The 18193-nt window shown below is 37.2% G+C and overlaps 1 non-coding gene across 1 annotated transcript; it reads left to right on the forward strand.

Annotated features, from left to right (window-relative positions):
* Nucleotides 1-2116: 2116 nt before the first annotated feature.
* Nucleotides 2117-2226, forward strand: LOC138838715 (U6 spliceosomal RNA). Its single transcript, XR_011375732.1, has one exon. It is a non-coding gene; the product is annotated as a U6 spliceosomal RNA (small nuclear RNA).
* Nucleotides 2227-18193: the final 15967 nt, after the last annotated feature.

Genomic DNA, 18193 nt, shown 5'->3' on the forward strand with positions numbered 1-18193 from the left:
TTTTAATGGCTCCCATGAATGCCTTTAGTGATCTTTGTGTATTCTCATCCTGCTCTCTCAATTCCTGTATTACTCTTTGCTTAGCTTCCTGATGTTCATGCCATCCTGTTGTTCACTTTGCGTGTTCTCAGCCTGGTCACGCCTTTCCTTCCTTTCTCTTTGAGTATTCTCTATCTGCTCACGCAAATACTGTATCATTTTTTTGAGTACCTTCCTCACGCTCATGATATTCCTGTATAAATCTTCGGATTGCCTCTTTTCTCTCCCTATCACACTAATACATAGTCCTTTGTAGGTTTTCAATGTTTTCCTGCATTGACCTTTTGTTTGCCTTCTCTCTTTCCCTAACATGCTCATACAGAGTCCTTTGTATGTTTTCAATATTTTCATTTATCATGTTTGCCAGCAGTGGAGTTTTCCTTTATCTGTTCTGTCCCCTGATTATCATGAGTGGGAGTGAAGATACCCGGACTTGCCATTTTTCTTGTGTTTTTCCAACTTATTCTGCCCATTTGGGATGAAAATAACACCAGTTTTTTGCTAGAACGCTTTCTTAAGGAAAGAATCACCCAAAGTCTGTATTTGCACAGTCAATATTCTGCAGATACAATCTAGTTCAACAGATACATCTATTCAACATTAAACAACTATATATTAATCGGCTGCGAACCACAAAGAAGAATTTGGTAAACCAGAAATTACTAGGTTTAGGGAGAGATTTGGGTAAACAATAAGAATAGAGTGATGTGGGAAGGGACAGGGAGAGTTAACTGAGTCCTAATCTCAAAGTAGGAAATAAGTTGGATAGGATGAAAGTAGAGAGAGAGAAAAAAAGAAGAAAGAGAAAGGGAAAAAAAGTGACCAAAATGTAGAAAAGTAAAAATTAAAAATATGATGCAGAAAGGAATACAAACTATTCAGAGAAGAACGTGAATATAATGAGAGACGGGGAGGAATATAAAGGAGATGTGAAAAACTTAAAAATAAAAATACTTAAAATATTATATAGGTATAAAGAGGTAGTGGTGCTATTAAGGAATTTAAGTCTAAGAGGTTTTGAATTGAGTAATGAATTTGTGGATTAAGTGTGTACACAATGGGGGATAAGGTCTACTAATCGACTACGGGTTTATCTGAGGATGTTCAGAACAACAATTAAGTCACATAAAGAAGAACAAAAGAGAAGAAAAGGTGAAATGGATAAGAAAAAAGAAGAAAAGATCAAAAGTTCAGTAGAGCTAAACAAAAAACAAAAAGAATTTTTTAAAAGAAAAAGAAAAGTAAAGAAAGAAACATGCACACACACATATACTCCTAAAATAAAAATTATAAGAGAAAAAAAAGTTACTAGAAAATTTTTTTTTCAAAAAATGTAAAAATTAAAAAAAAGTTTCCAAAAACATTTTTAAAAATGGTACCAAAAAAAAAAAAAAGAAAAACAAAATTTTTGTGAGGGGTAGGAAAAATCATGTATCTCCCTTGTGTCCATAACCAGCCTCAGGTTGGAGTCTCTGGTCTTTTTGTGGTGTTTGATTTTCCTGTGGCTTGGTTGGTTTCTTAAGTCAGTTTGTTTGAACAGGCAGAAAGATGCTCTGCTTTACCCAGGATTTTGTGATCCTCCTCCCAGGTTAGTTCAGTGGAAGGGAGATCTGCTTTGAGTATCACAAAAGAGGGAGACGGCTTTTTCCTCAAGTTTGGAGATGCTGTGATGAGGCTAGGTTCTGGGTAGTGTTGAAGCCTTTCAGCAAACAGTAGCTTTTCCCAGGGGCTAGTTTGTGATAAACTCACAGAGCCCAGCCTGGAGTCACTCTCAGGGTTTCTGTTTACTGAATTTCAATTGATTGTCAAGGCTGCTAAAGGAGGGGCAGCCTCTGGCTCTGATTACCCAGTGAAGAAAGCCACTCCTGGGGCTAGCGCCTGAGCTGGGTGACTTTTCCCTGGGTGAAGCTCAGTCTGGCAGGTCAGCTTAGATTCTTGTGACCTACTAAATGACTCTAGTTTTCATCCAAGGCTTAAGTTGGAGCTAGCAGCTCCACCGAGCATTGTCAGTATCCAAGATGGAGATCTCCAGTACTGGAGGGTGAGGGATGGCCTTCCCTCCTCTGCTCCCTGAGAAGTATTGAGGAAGCATTATATACACTAAATTTGGAATGATACGGAGAAGATTAACATGGCCCCTGCTTAAGGATGACAGGCAAATTCCTTTCATTCCATTGCCTAATTTGTTAGGAAGTGGAAAGACTTGGGAAATAGATTATGAAGTGTAATAAGCCAAGTCCAAACAAACATAAGTCCCATGGTTTCTCTAATTTTCAATAACTAATATATGTCTGGGATAAGCAGAAAAGGTGAAAAGCTATGTACATATGACCAGAAAAGATTATGTTAAGGTAAATGAACCGAAGTTAGTGACACAAGTGGTTTTTTCTTTCTTGCTATTGTTTCTCACATACGTATAACGTTCAGTATGGTTTTTTTTTGTTTCTTTATATGTTCGGACCCCATGTTAAATCACTTATTTTCACTGTATTTGAAGTTGGTGCACCTACATCTTGTATATAGTCTCTTCTAATTTTTGGATGGGAAGGAGAAAAAGAAAATGCTTAAATAGGAATACAGGTTCACCCATTGTAACAATGAGATGCACAAGACACTATGTTGTAAAATGAACTTTACAATTGAGGCGGGGGAAGGGAGGAGGTGAGTGGACTTGTGGAGGTGGAAGGGAAGGGATAGTAGGGGAATAATAAAGGAGGAGTTAACAATGCTTGTTAGGAAATGTAGTCATTGCCTTGCTTATGTAAGTGTGACCCTTCTGTACAGTAATTTTGCAATTGAAAGACCCCAGACTCACTGGGATACTTTCTCAACGGGAGGGCACTCCAGAAACCAAGACTCCAAACCAGCAGATGCAACAAGCAAGAGGAGTTTATTTGGCATTTGTGCAAACGGACTCTCTGCCCCAGGCAGTCAGAGAGCCCTGAGCAGCAGTTACAGGCATTTTTAAAGGCAAAAACCACAAATTAGCATAAAACACTCTTTGTAAAACAATTGTCTCATGGTTGGTCTAAGGGGGGGTTTACATGGTTACAGGCCTATGATTGGTTGACATTTGGCTTAGCTTGTGGTCTTGCCAGGTGGTCGTTGTCAAGGTACATCCCGGGGTTTGTTGAACTGAACTGGAACTGAAAACCATAAACTAAAACTGAAAAACATGTACTATCTGTAACCTTTGACCTTGTCCTGGGGTGGGCTGCCATCCGGACATCTGGGCCGTCCGATATCTGGATATCTGCGCCTCGAGACTCTGCCCAGTTTTATTTCCCAGGGAAGGGGGTCTGAATGCAAGCATATTTACAGAAGCAAAATCAGCAGTTAGCAAGTTAGTAATGGTAATGGTAAAGTGAGGTTTTTAATTTTTAATCTTTCAGCAATGAAAACATATAAAAATGTTCTGAGATGGAAGAGTTTATTTCCTTTATTTTACTCATAATATCGTTAAGAAATTAATGCAAAACACTAATATGAAGGTATTTTGAATAAATGTGTGTGTGCCCACGCACTTGCATGTGTGTTGGCATGCTCAGAGTTTGAAATCAGGGCTTCAAAGTCTTGCTAGGCCTTTTTGCTCTATTGGTGAGCTACTAAATGAGCTACATCTCCATTCCTGGCCGTTTGCTAGTTCATTAAAAGTTTTGAAAAATAATCTCATGAATTTATTTCGCCCTGATAGGCTTCCAACTGTTATCCACAGATCTCAGGCTCCTGAGTAGATATCCCCAGTAGTTAGGATTACAGGCATGATAAACCAGCAAAAGGCTTTCAGAATAACGTATAAAGTAGAAGAAAATTTACTTCACAGGGGCCTGTTTTATCATCTCCTACTTTTAAAACATTTTGGATTGATTATATGTGAATTTATTTCGTTTTAGAATTCTTAAAAGACAATAAGTGTTAATATTTAAAAGTTTTAGTACTTTTTAAAAAGGATACCGGAACTGTGGGACAGAAGAAATATGCCTCTCTTTGTACCTCAATTTATAAGTTCTGTGCATGATAACCCAATGTGACCAAGACATTGTATGCTATTATTTCTTGGACAATATGAATATTGAATTGAGGGTGTCATAGAATGAAGAGATTTTATCTACCTTTTGTGTATTGCTGAAAGACTTTTGGAAACTTTGACTCATTTTCTTCCTCACTCTGTGTGTCTTTGGGCCATACACTTACTGCCTTTAATTACAATTTTTCCCAACACTAAAATGGTAATAACATTAGCATTATAGCAAATGTTATCTTAAGAATTAAAGGAAATAACACTTGTGAAATACTTAATATAAACTTCTATGGATGAGCTTTGAGTTTAGCCAGCAGTCTTTTTTAAATACTAAATAAAATGTGATAAGTAGTACAGAAAACATTACATGTAGTGAGCAACCAGAACTAATATCTATTGACCATGCTCTGCTTCCAAGCAAGCCAGTGGGATAATTTCTCATGCTGTAAATCAAACTGGTTATCTTATGTCTTGTTAGAGTAAAAATACCGGAGACAGAACGATGAAGTTATGTTGTAGACTGAGATGAAATCGATATGAAAATGTGTAAAACTAATAAAACATAAAAGTATCTGAGCAGTATATTGTGTTTTACAACAATTAAGTTACATCGCAAAGATAAAGAAGACCTAGAAGAATGAATTCTTTTTTTGTTGTCCTATCATAGGTCCTTAGATGGATGAACTCTTTCCTCATACTTATACAGGCATCATCTGATGAGAGGAACTGTATTTTTTGTTTGCTTCCTTCCATTTATTCTTCAGTTTGAAATTTGAACCATCGGGACTGAAAGAAACCAAGGGAAATTAGATAAACAGGCTGTGGAAAAAACAATCAAAGTAAAATGAATGAATTACAGCCTTGTAAAAGGTCTAAATAAATTGAGATATATAGTCACAAGTGTAAACAGGAAATGATTTAAGCAATACCATCTTATTGAAAATTGAAAAATGTTAGGAGTTGCTACATTTTTTTCTTTTCTACCTTTAATTAATTATTGATCTGGTTTAAAGAGCTTAAAGATGAGATTAACAAGAAACTGCATTAAAAATGGACAAAAGGCTGAATAGATAAGTTCTCCATACAGCCCTGAAAATCGCCTGTGGGTTTACAAAGTTGTGTTTAATACAACTTCTATGCTGGCTTAATGCTTTCTGAGTAGAAGTCATTCGATAAATATAATTCAAAATTACTATGATACTACTTCATAACTATTATAACTCATAAAAAATCAATGGAACCAGTTGTGGTGGTAAAGGCTTGTAATTCCAAGCATTTAGGAGGTTGGATTTAAGTCTAAGGCCAGTTTGGATTACTGCAAATAGTATAAACCTGCCCTTTATTACCTTTGAACAAAAGGTAATAATGTTGGTGAGTGGGGAGAAAAGGAAATTTTCTACACTCTTGGTTAGTATTCTCACTGTAGAAAGTAGTATGCAGGTTTCTAAAGAAATTCAAAGTTGAAATATCATCTGACCCACCAATCATGTGATTATTTCTCACTGGGTAATTCGTAAATATATCTATAGTTAATTCTTATTCAAAACAGCCAAGATATAAGTCAAAGTTCAGTGTTCAACTACATACTAATAAAGCAAATGTGGTACATGCACAAATATCTTTATGTTTCATCCTTAAAATAGCAAGAGACTTTTCCCATTAGCCACAACTTACAATGACCTGAAAGTTGTATTCTAAATGAAGAAAAATGTTGTGTTCTGATCTTTGTAAACACACACATACACACACACACACACACACACACACACACACACACACACACACACACACACACACACACACACACACCCCTCAAACATTAAGACGGAATTTTTTTTAAATTAAAGCAAAGTGTAATTTCTGGAACATTTAGTTCACAATGTAGAAGATAGTGGATATACAGTATGACCAGGTATAGAGTTGTAATGTACAACATGAGGATACCGGGGACAACACTGACCTTACATCAGAATGAAGCTAAGTAAGTAGGAGTTGTTCTTCCTAGGGGAGCATTATTGTGTACATCAAGTATAATCTTAGTAGATGAGCAAAATAACTCAATACCTATGTACATATGACCATATAAGATGATTCTAAATGAAATGAACTCCAAGACATGTTCTTTGTTGTTGTTGTTCTTAATGTACTACATGATTTATTTTTACCTTTTTTATGTTTTCCCCACCTATGGGTTATCCGCTATAGTCACTGTATTTGATTTTGATACATTGGGTATTGTAAATATGTTGATCTAAACTGGGGAAGGGAAAGAGAAAAAACAAAATGGTGAGACAAAGGACAAAATGGGAACCTCTGCAACAGTGATACTCACAAGACAATATTTTGGAAATAATCTTGGGAGGTGCATTGGGAGCGAAGAGGGAGCAAAATGGGGGAAGGAGAAACAAGTTAGAAAAGCAATAAATGCATTACCTTACTTATGTAACTATATGCCCTGTGTACACTACCTTGAAAATAAAATTTAAATAAAAAAATATATGGGAGTAGCAATACAGTCGATGGGACTAGGGGAAATTCTGTACTACAAAAAGAAGAGTAGAACAACTGTGGAGAGCAGCAATTTAACTTTAACATAGGAAGTATTAAACTAGCATACAGATTTTCAGCCTTATGTCAGTCACTAGAAAGGGAAAACAAAATGCATAATCAACAAAACAATAGAGATAAATTAGAAAATTAAACAATTGAGGTGAAGAGATGACTTGGACCAAGAATAACAAATGACACAGTTAGGAAACAATAACAAGATGGTAAGTTTAATAAATATTAAATTAATTCTATTAAATGTAGTTTACATCACAATTTGTTAGAACGATAATTTACATCACAGTTTATTAGTATATACTTTTAATAATATATTAGTTATTATTGATTACTTCATATTGAACGTTTAATATATAATTTTAATTTCTGCCAGGTATAGAAAAGAAAAAAATGAAACTTATTTTAATAATATATTTCATGAATTGTCAAATTAGAAGCATTATAATTTAAACAAATAATATATCATTATTGTTTCATTTCTGCGAATTAATGTAATAATTCAACGTATATTGTACACAGCACTCATTTTAATATGAAATAATAAATTATTGCACATGTCTCAGTATTAGGTGGAAGAGTTCAGCATTTTAGTGAAATTCACACCACACAATACAGGAGGGATTACTCCTCTCATCTTGATAAAATTTTGGAAATTTGAATTCTACATGCATGTTAAATTCCTGCTAGGTGACATCTAAAAATTATATACAATCATATACACGAGGACTATTTCAGATTATACTTAAACATCATATTCATTAATTAAATTTTTATTATTTTGTACCAAATAAATATGTACAGAGAGACTGAATTTCTGAGTAGATGATGATGTATCTGTGCCAGATTATTCATATTGAGGCTTATTTTATATTTCTGACATTGTTTCTACAGTTGGTTTTAATTTTCCGTAAGGGATTAAGTGTATTATATTGGATATATGAAAGTAAACTGAATGTTTATTTCATTAATCCCTTGCCTCTTTTCTAATCCCAATATAATTTATCTATGTGTTTGAAGTAATGAAAATAACAACAGATATAAGCAAGATAAATCAGTCTTTAGTCGACAAGTATTTTCACATTTATTTTGATAGTTGGTCCTCTTTTACACTACAGAATATTATTCTTGGGAAAATGTGCTCCAGGCTGGCCACAACTGCAGAATATTATGGTTTGATCTATAATAAGAGAAGGAAGGAAGGGGACCTTCCTTCCAAAATTCTGCTCCCTGGGATGTGAGCTGCTTTATGGTCCTGAATAGGAAATGAACATTTTTCACAGTCAATCTTGAAAAGCCATCTTGATAGACCATTTCTGTAAGTGGTTACAGAGGATTATTGATTCCTTTGCAAGGATGCCAGATTGCCTCATTTTGGGAAAATTTAAACAGGAATTTAGTCAGCTGTTTTTTGAATCTTTAGGAGAAAAAACCATTGACCCTAGGTCAGGGGACCACTGGGATCCAGAGAAGCTACTACCTTAAATAGTAATCCTATACCTCTAAAAAAAAAATACTACACCAAACAAATAAACAAAAACTCCAGTAAGCACAGCCAGTCAGGGCTGCTATCACAGCCTACACGAAGTCAGGGAAAAACAGAAACTGAAAGTCATTTAGCTGATGAATATATTTTTAATGAGGCAGACTCAAATGAATCTCCAGAGAGAATGTCAGAAAGACTGAATAAAGAAACTAAAATTGGTTACACAAAGATTAAAAAGTAGAATTCCTTGTAGAACAAATAAATCATAAAAAGCCTGCGCATGTAAGAACAAGACAGCAGACCAAATTCCAGAAATCCACATTTTCTTAGAGGTCAGCCTAATAAATTATCAATGGAAGTCTTTGAATTCTTAAATATTTGACCACATGTGGATGGAGGCTGAAGAGTGAAAATGTCATCACTCACATTAGGAAGTAATCAAGCAAAGATTTGTAATAAAAAGAGAAAATAATTATTACAAAAGTGGGTCAAATTTGTTTTGATGTAACAGTTCTTGATTTAGGTACTAGCAATTTCCATACAATTGATTCAGTCCCACAGCTGAGTGGATACTGACTGTTGTATTCTTACATGAACTAAAAGAGAAAATTTACAAATGTCTGATGAAATGAGTTGAAGGTGAAGTGTTCTATTAGTGATATCTGAGGTTTAGACACAAGTGAAGAGGTGGATTTTCTTTTCTAAAAATCCCCCATTTTTAGCCTGGTGCCACTGGCTCACAGCAGTAATCCTAGCTACTCAGGAAGCTGAGATCTGAGGACTGCAGTTCAACAACAGCCTGGGAAGGAAAGTCCCTGAGACTCTTATATCCATTTACCCACCAGAAAAACAGAAGTCACACTGTGGCTCAAAAGATAGAGCACTCACCTTGAGTTGAAGAGCTCAGAGACAGTGCCCAAGCGCAGACTTCAAGCCCCTGGAACAACAATAAAAAAATTAATATAACCAGTTCCTCTTCTTGATCTTCTCTAAGTAGGATACATTTGATTAACTTCTATCCTGCTGATTTGGTGGAAGTATATTTTTTCAAGTTTTCATTGTCATGAAATATGTTTAAACATTCTTTAAATGTAAAGGACAGATTGGCTTGGGACCATATTCACGGTTGGTAGTTGTTTACCCTTACTGTTTGTAATATATCATGCCAGGCTCTCCTTTTTACCATATCAGCTAAGAAATCTGTATTTATTCTGACTGTATATCCTTTATAAATAATCAATCTTTTCTCTATGGCAGCTTTCATAATGCTTTCCTTGATCTTTAATGATCCTCTAATGGATTATGATGTGGTGGTGGATTGTTTAGTTATAGAATTCTGTTTGGTTTCTAAAGGCTTCTCTTCTCTGAATGAGCCTATCTCTTTGGATGTTTGGCATGATCTCTTGTAGAATTCTGTAATATGTTTCCCATTCATTTGTTTCCTGCTCTTCTCCTTCTTGATACCTATCTCCCCGAAATTTGATCTTCTAACTGAGCTCTTATTCTTGGTTGTTTCTGTGGTGATGTTTCCATTCTCATCTCTGAGTTTATTTATTTGTTGTGTTCTCTTTTTTTTCTGATAAGATTTGCTAAGGGTCTGTCAATTTTATCAGTTTTTCGAAGAACCAACTCTTTGTTTTGTTGATTTTTTCTATAGATTTTTTGGATTCTAATTGATTTAATTCTGATTTAATTTTAATTATTTCTTTCTGTCTACTGGATTGGGGTTTATCTTGCTGCTCTCTTTGAAGGAGGTTCAGATGTCTCATTAAATTGTTGGTTTCAGATCTCTCCAATTTGTTGATGTAGGAACTCAGAGCTACAAAGTTGCCTCTGAGTACTGACTTTGTTGTGCCCCAGAGGAGCTGGTAATTTGTGTGTTCATTTTTGTTGAATAGCATGAACATCTGAATTTCCTTTCTAATCTCTTCCATGAACCACTAGTGATTCCGCAGTGTGTTGTTCAACATCCTTGTGTTACCGGATTTTCTTTGGTGGCTTTTGGTGTGAGTTCTAATTTTATTCCCTTTTGGTCAGAGATAATGCAAGGTATAACTTCATTGTTTCTGAATTTGGACAAGTTTGCTTTGTAACCTAAAATGTGGTCTACTTTAGAAAATGTTCCATGTGCTGCTCAATAAACGTGTATTCTGAAGCTGCTGGGTTAAATATTCAGTAGATGTCTATTAAAACTGGTTGATTGAGGTAGCTGTTTAGATCTGCTCTTTGTCTTATGAGTTTTTGCCGAGTTGATCTATTTAGTGGGGAGAGTAGTGTAATAAAATCCCCTACAATTAATGTCTTTGGATCTATGTGGGATTTGAGGGAAAGTAGTGTTTCTTGGATGAATTTGAGTGCTCTGTTGTTTGGTGAATATGTATTTAGAATTATAATATCCGCCTGAAGTAGAGATCCCTTAATTAGTATGTAGCGACCAACTTTATCTCTTCTCACAAATTTTAATTTGAAGTCTATTTTATCTGATATTAGGATTGCAATTCCTGCCTGTTTATTGGGGCCATTTGCTTGGTAGATTTTGCTCCAGCCTTTAACATTGAAAATGTGTTTGATTTTACGGGCAAGATGTGACTCCTGAAGGCACCTGAGAGAAGGATCTTGTTTTTAATCCAACTAGACAGTCTATGTCGCTTAATTGGTGAGTTAAGTACTTTAATATTGAGAGATAGGACTGAGAGGTATTTGGGAGGTCCTGCCATATTATCCACCTTCTTGGGTCCTCCTAAAACTGGGTTTTTCCTATGGTTCTTGGATTCTCAGTTTGGGTGCAGTTTCTTGGCCTTTATTATGGTCTTGTTGGTTTTCTATGTGTAGGACATCATTAAGAATCTTTTGTAAGGCTGGTTTGGTGGAGATGTACTGTTTCAATTTTCCTTTGCTATGGAAGGTTTTTATTTGGCCTTCAGTTATGAAGGAGAGTTAAGCTGGGTACAGTATTCTTGGGTGATTGTTGTTTGATTTTAGAGCATGGCATACAGGTTGGAGTCTCTGGTCTGTTTGTGGTGTTTGATTTTCCTGTGGCTTGGTTGGTTTCTTAAGTCAGTTTATTTGAACAGGCAGAAAAATGCTCTGCTTTACCCAGGATATTGTGATCCTCCTCCAAGTTTAGTTCAATGGGAGAGAGATCTGTTCTGAGTATCACAAAAGAGGGAGATGGTTTTTTCCTCAAGTTTGGAGATGCTGTGATGAGGCTAGGTTCTGGGTAGTGTTGAGGCCTTTCAGCAAACAGTAGCTTTTCCCTGGGGCTAGTTTGTGAGGAACTCACAGAGCCCAGCCTGGAGCCATTCTCAGGGTTTATATTTACTGAATTTCAATTGATTGTCAGGGCTGCAAAAGGGAGGGGCAGCCTCTGGCTCTGATTACCCAGTGAAGAAAGCCACTCCTGAGGCTGGAACCTGAGCTGGGTGACATTTCCCTGGGTGGAGCTGAGTCTGGTAGGTCTCTTTAGGTTCTTGTGACCTGCTAAATGACTCTAGCTTTCTTACAAGGTTTGAGTTGGAGCTAGCAGCTCCTCCGAGCTTTGTAGGTATCCAAGATGGAGATCTCTGGAACTGGGGGGTGGGGAGGAGTGGCCTTCCCTCCTCTGCTCCCTGAGAAGGAGTGAGGAGGACATCAGGCTTCTACTCATGTCGAGTCTTGGTTCCTGGGTTGTCTCTGGTCTGTGAACTGCATGATGAAATGTCCGCTCCTTGTGGGTTCCTGCTGGTGTTGAGGAGAATCTGCTTGTCCACTGTGTCTGGCTCCTTCTACCTGGACTCTCTGTTTTGCAGGTATGGCGACTGTGGCCACCACCGCAGCAGCAGTGGGTGCTGGCAACATCTCAGAGCTGTCTCCTTGCCTGGATTTTACCTCTTTGGCTTAACTCTCTGTCCTGTGATGGCACACTTGGTGTGATTCTCTGGCCTAGGACTATTCACTGGAACTCTAAAACTGCTTTTTATGCGAGAGCTTGTTTAGCCTCCATCTTCTCCTCTGCCATCTTCCCAGAACTCCTCTTATATGATTATTATATGACTTCTTGGAGATCCATAAATAAAACTACTCAGAACAGGAAAAGATTAGGAAAGAGTTCATAAAGAATACTATTACGTTGGTCTTAATGGCAAAGTGTAAAGAATATGTAACAAAACTGTTGGGAGACTCATTTGCTCTATTTGCTATTCTCTCCTGCTTCTTTGTAGAAAGCTTCTCACTATGAAGAGACAATTGGTCTGGACCTTTCCAGGCTTGTCTCAGTGACAGAAGTGATGGGATTTGAGATATGTGATCCCATTGCTGGCTTTTAGGAAGTTCACAATATAGCAATATCAATACACATAAAGCAACTTTTGTGAGTGATGCATATTCACTTCCTCAATTGCCAAAATTAAATTCATATGTCAAAACATCAAATTACTTATATTATTATATATTCAGTTCAACTGACATCACTAGCACCTCCATAAATCATATGCAAACTAAAAGATCTACTTCAAAAACCAACATCTAAGGCAGCGTTGGAAATACAAGAAGATAGACAATAAATCTAAAGGAGTGAGATCTTTAACACTGACAATGAGCAGTAATAGCTGAATTTTTAACAAGGCTTGAAAAGTTCAGGTGTCCACTAACTATGTGATTAGAGTTGCAGAGTTGACCTTGGTATCAATATTGGTTTTACAATTCAAAGGCAGCTAAAGTTGTTGGAGTATTGTAGCTCGATATAGTGTGACCCTGCCTGATAATGGTAAGGCACAGAGTAGAATCTAAGTCAGTAAAATGTATAGGAAGGATTCTTCACTGATAATAATTGCAGGAGGTAATCATCACTTTTTGGTTGAAAATGTATAGCCCATCATTGTACATTAAGCTATAGCCTATTTCTGATCTGAAGAACGTATAAGACATCAATGTGCCACGAGTGCTGAGCAGTGTTAGTGTATATTACTCTAATATATGAAAAAATCCTTGCAAGTATAGAATTGCCTGACCCTGACACTTCATTCTGTGTTGTTGAGTTTCATGGAGAAATGTTCATAATTAGGCAATTCACACTCATCTAAATCTGAATCAGGCAACTGAGATAAGGCATTAGGGTCATCAATCAGTGACATAGTCTGTGACCTGTGAAATAAATCACATTATTTCATAATGTATATGTGTTTCTAAAAATGTATGCATTATCAAATATCAAATATACAAAAGGGACAATTATCCATCTCATATTATCAGAAGTAAAGATACTCCTGAATTGTACATTCTTGCTAGAGGATCACTGGGTGACTGCTGATGTTTCGTATCTTTCCAGGTGCTCTTATATATATGTCAATGTTCTTTGAGGAAGTGTTTTTTCATAGTTTGTTTTGAGGTGTTCAGAATATCAGTACTGTCACTTACCACAACCATGGGACAGCAAAGATGATGGGATACCTGGCTAAAGAACTGAGAATTCACAGGAAGTGATAGGAAAGATAACATCAGAGGATCCAAAGCCTCATTGCCAGCTTCTGGATCCCCATATCCTCCTTAACATGTTTTATATTCATTCTACTACAGTGGGGGGGGGGGGTCAGTGGCTACAGGTATGTCGACAAACTAAGACATCAATCTAGCTTGTGGTTACAACTATTAACATGAGGTATTGTTTGGATACATAGTGATAATTGAATCCCTTTATTTTTAGGGAGCAAAGGAGCAATAGTCATTACAACCATAGCACAGACATCCATCTTGTCTCCAAAGGCTTAATCTTTTAGTGTCCAACAGCTCTAACTTAAATACTCTTGAGGTAATGACTCATACTCCTGTCTTCCCTTGACCGACCTTTCCAGAGCACAGTTCTCAGATTTTTGATTGCTGTTTGAGATGGCTTCCCAATCTTTCCTTTTCCAAGTCTAACAGCTTGACTCTAGAATCTCTCACAAGTACTGTGACAGATGTATTATTTTGAAAACTATATTTTTCTAGGATAGGTTCAATTTTTAAATTTATTTCAAAAATACTATACAGAGTGGTTATAGTTACATGATTAAGGTACATTCCTTATTGAATATTGTTACCCACACCGTTGTTGTTCTTCTATCCCTTCCCACCCTGTACACCTCCTCCCCACCCCAAAGTTGTAAAGTTCATTTCTGATATAGTGTCTTGTGAATATTATTGTTGCAATGCGTCACTCTTTGTACTTCTTTCATCCCTATATTTTTCCCTTTACTTATACAAATCAGATAAATCTATATACAAGGTGGAAGGTACCAGAATAAAGACAGAGATTGCAAGGGATAAACAATGGCAAAAGACAAATCACATAAAATACAATCTAGACACTCTACTGACATCAAGGTTGACATCTGAAATAAAAAAACAACTTTTTTCCATGGCTTGAAGTTCATTTCAATTAGCATCATTTTGTAAGGTCAAATGTACATAGCTCTGGAACCAGCAATCCCACTCTTGGGCATTTGTCAAAATGATCTCAAGTTAAACACACTAAATCTACAACTTTGTTTCTGGCAGCATTATTGGAACCAATCAAGATGCCCCTCAATAGATGAATGGATCAACACAATGTGGTATATATACACAATGGAATTTTATGCTTCTATCAGAAAGACTTACAAAGCCCCTTTCATAAGAAAATGGAAAGACTTGGAAAACAATCATATTACATGAAGGAAGCCAGACTCAAAGAAACATAGGATCCATCGTTTCCCTCATTTTTATTAATATATGCTTTTTTTTTTTTTTTCTCGGTCGTGGGGCTTGAACTCTGGGCCTGGGCGCTGTCCCTCAGCTCTTCAGCTCAAGGCGAGCGCTCTACCACTTGAGCTACAGCGCCACTTCCGGTTTTCTGGTAGTTTATTGGAGATAGGAGTCTCATGGTCTTTCTTGCCCGGGCTGGCTTTGAACCGTGATCCTCAGATCTCAGCCTCCTGAGTAGCTAGGATTACAGGCGTGAGCCACCAGCGCCCGGCTAATATATGCTTATTATAGTCCTTAAACTCTTAATATTCCCTTTTATCTCTCCCTCTTCTCCTCTCATTCCATTTGTGTGTGTGTGTGTGCACGCACCCGCACGCACCCGCACATGTGTGCACACACACACACTAAAGAAACTTGACTCAGAGCCTCAAACTCTTGCTTGTTTTTTTCACTCATGAATTATTCAGTCTGTACTATTTGAACCAAGGTTTCACTCTGTCTTTGAATAATTGAACATAAATGTTTCATGTATTGCTACCCCAGCCATCTGTGAACGATGATCTTCCAATCTCAGGCTCATGACTATATAGGAATAGGGATGAGGCACAGGCATCTAGATGCCAAGTGTTTTTTACTTTGTTTTGTTTTTGTTTTTTGTTGGTATTGTGCATCCAAAACCTGTAAGGAAAACAAATCATTTATAATCAGGACTATTCACATAAAATGTGTATTGTATAAAGATTACATTAATAATGTTATCCTTTTACATCCACATTATGTGATTTGATTTTTTTGAACTCTATTGTTGCAAACAGTCAAATAACGTATATATAATTTGAATCTTCTTGTCTTGGTTTTATATTTTGTTAGGTGTTTCAAAACAGAATTTATCAAGGTTTAACTCTGTACTACTGAAGCAAGACTTTTATGATTATTGAATGTCTTGTAAATCATAAGTTCTTCACTTCTCGTGGCACCATATGAGCACAGGTAGTTTCCTATAATACCTCCACGTAGCTTAAACCTCAATGCCATGCACTCTTCTGCCAAATATGCAAGGAAATCCTTTGCAATTATCGTTGCATTTTCACTGTTTTTCTCTCTACTCTCCATGCTAAGTCCTGTGGTGATCTTGTTGATATTGTCCCCTGTTACATCTATCAATGCATCTTGGGAACTACTGGTATGCACTACTGTACTTCTGTCCATTCTCCTTGTACTTTGTCTTGTACACTTCTCACAGCGTGGGGCCAGAGATTGGGGATATTTTCTTCACGCATTAGATCAGACATCTATCTTTATATTCGAGCAATACATTCATTGAATTCCAATGTTCTGAAAATGATTACTGAATTTTCATGACTTTGTTATTTGGCATTAGGGAAGAACATAGGTCAGTAACTCTAACGTATGTAAAAGAAAATTGCAATCATGTCTCATTAGATGTTGTTCATTGGATAATGTTTACTTCAAGATCTGCCTACCTGCTTCCGTTTCACTGTTTATTTTTCAATGTAGCCTTTTCTTCTGGAAAGTATTTGTGGCCCTAGTGAAGATCAATTCCTACTGTAAATAGTCATTAATTTTATTCCAACATCATTTCATAGATCCTTCTGAGTTTCTTCAGGGTCTGTATAGTAGTGCTTCATATTCTTAGATATGTTTTAACATCGATGCATCCAATGATAAAGACACATTGCTTAAGTCACCATTTTGATGATGGAAAAGAAACCATGCTGCAACCTCACTATATGGCAATTTTCTGGTTTTAAATTCTTTTAGATTTGAATTGATACTGGAAAATGAAATTCTGTGTACAGTTTTATATTTTCCTAATTATTTTTAGTACATGTTCCAATATTGTATAAAGTTAAAACATTACTATTTACTTAGTTTTAGGATTTCTAAAATGGTCAGAGTAAAAGTTCTGTTCATTCACAATTTTAAGACAATATAGTCCATTATGACCAAGTGAAACATTTTAAACTTTTATTTGTGGTCCTTAATGTTGGTGCTGGGGAATGAATTCTAGTGCTTCATGTGTCTTAGTCTCCTGTGTGCCTCTGAGCCTGATGTGTCCTGTGGTTTTATTTTCAATCAACTGGAATAAAGAAAAAATTCACTAGGAAGGATTATTACTTGTTTACTTTCTCCAGCATCTCTTGCATACATAAAAGTAATATAAGTCTACACTGACAGAAAATGGTGTTCTTATATGGTATTTACTAGTGGTAACTGTTCAATTTTTGTAGCCTCACTCTGCACTGTCTTGCCCCTTACCTATTCCCCCATCCCATAAAACTTGACTGGATCCACTGGAAACCCACTTCCAGGCAGCTTCCTCCTTAAATAGCTTAATCTAAACTAACCTACCCCCTGGTAGACCTGCTATAAACTTTCAAAGGCTTGACTGCAACAAGACACTTTACTGAAACACCTTCTCTGCTATAGTAAAATCCCTCTTCCACTCCACCCCTTCCTGGAATCCCTGTTCTGCACCACAAGATACCGGGCCACATCTATATCTCCTTTCATGTCCCAACATACTACAACAAGAACCCGGCCTACATGGGGCTCCTCGCTCGAAGCCCCACCTCATCCACCATATACCCTGTTCCTAACTACTCTAGTCCCTCACAGTTCCATTGTTCCCATATTCTATTACCTCCAAGATCCTCCCTTCCCTTTCTTTTCCACCCCCAACCAACCTTCTCCCTGGAGTTCCTCCTGATTTTATCAGAATCTCTGCCTATAACTAGCCTACTTCTAAGTGGCCTAAATTCTAAAACACAGCCCTGAACCTACCTCTTTCCACAAAGCCCATCGTGCTATAACAAAAACCCTTCACCTCCCTATAACTGCCCTTGAAGCCCCACCTTGCTTGGCCAGAAGCTTCTCACACAGCCCATCTACTGCCTGGAAAGCCAGCCCTGTTCCACCACAAGACTCTTCACCTCCCACATCTACCTTCTCAATGCCCTGCCTTGCTCCCCAGATAAACCCACCCCCTATTGGCTCTTCCCTAAGATCTACACCCTACTCCACCTGATACCCTGCCCATAATTATCTTACACCATTGTAGCCTTTCCACTCCTTCTCAAAGCTCCTCCTTCAACTATCCCCATGGCTCCAAGCCCTGCCCTGGTCCAGAAAAACTCCACCAGAAAACCCACACTACCCCATCTCTCAACACCCACATTGCTCCACTGGAAAACACTGCACCAGTTGCCCTCCCTCTGGAAGTCTCACCAGGCTCAACTGTAAATCCCTCCCTCCATAGTCCCTTTTGAAGGTTGCTTTGCCCTACTGGAAACCCTGTCCAAAGTCCATGTCCTGACTTGCAACACTGAGATCCCCACCCAAATTTCTCTTCTCAAGTTCTGACT

This window comes from Dipodomys merriami, unplaced genomic scaffold (assembly GCF_024711535.1).
Source record: "Dipodomys merriami isolate MVZ:Mamm:240054 unplaced genomic scaffold, mDipMer1.0.p SCAF_289, whole genome shotgun sequence".
Classification (NCBI taxonomy): Eukaryota; Metazoa; Chordata; class Mammalia; order Rodentia; family Heteromyidae; genus Dipodomys; species Dipodomys merriami.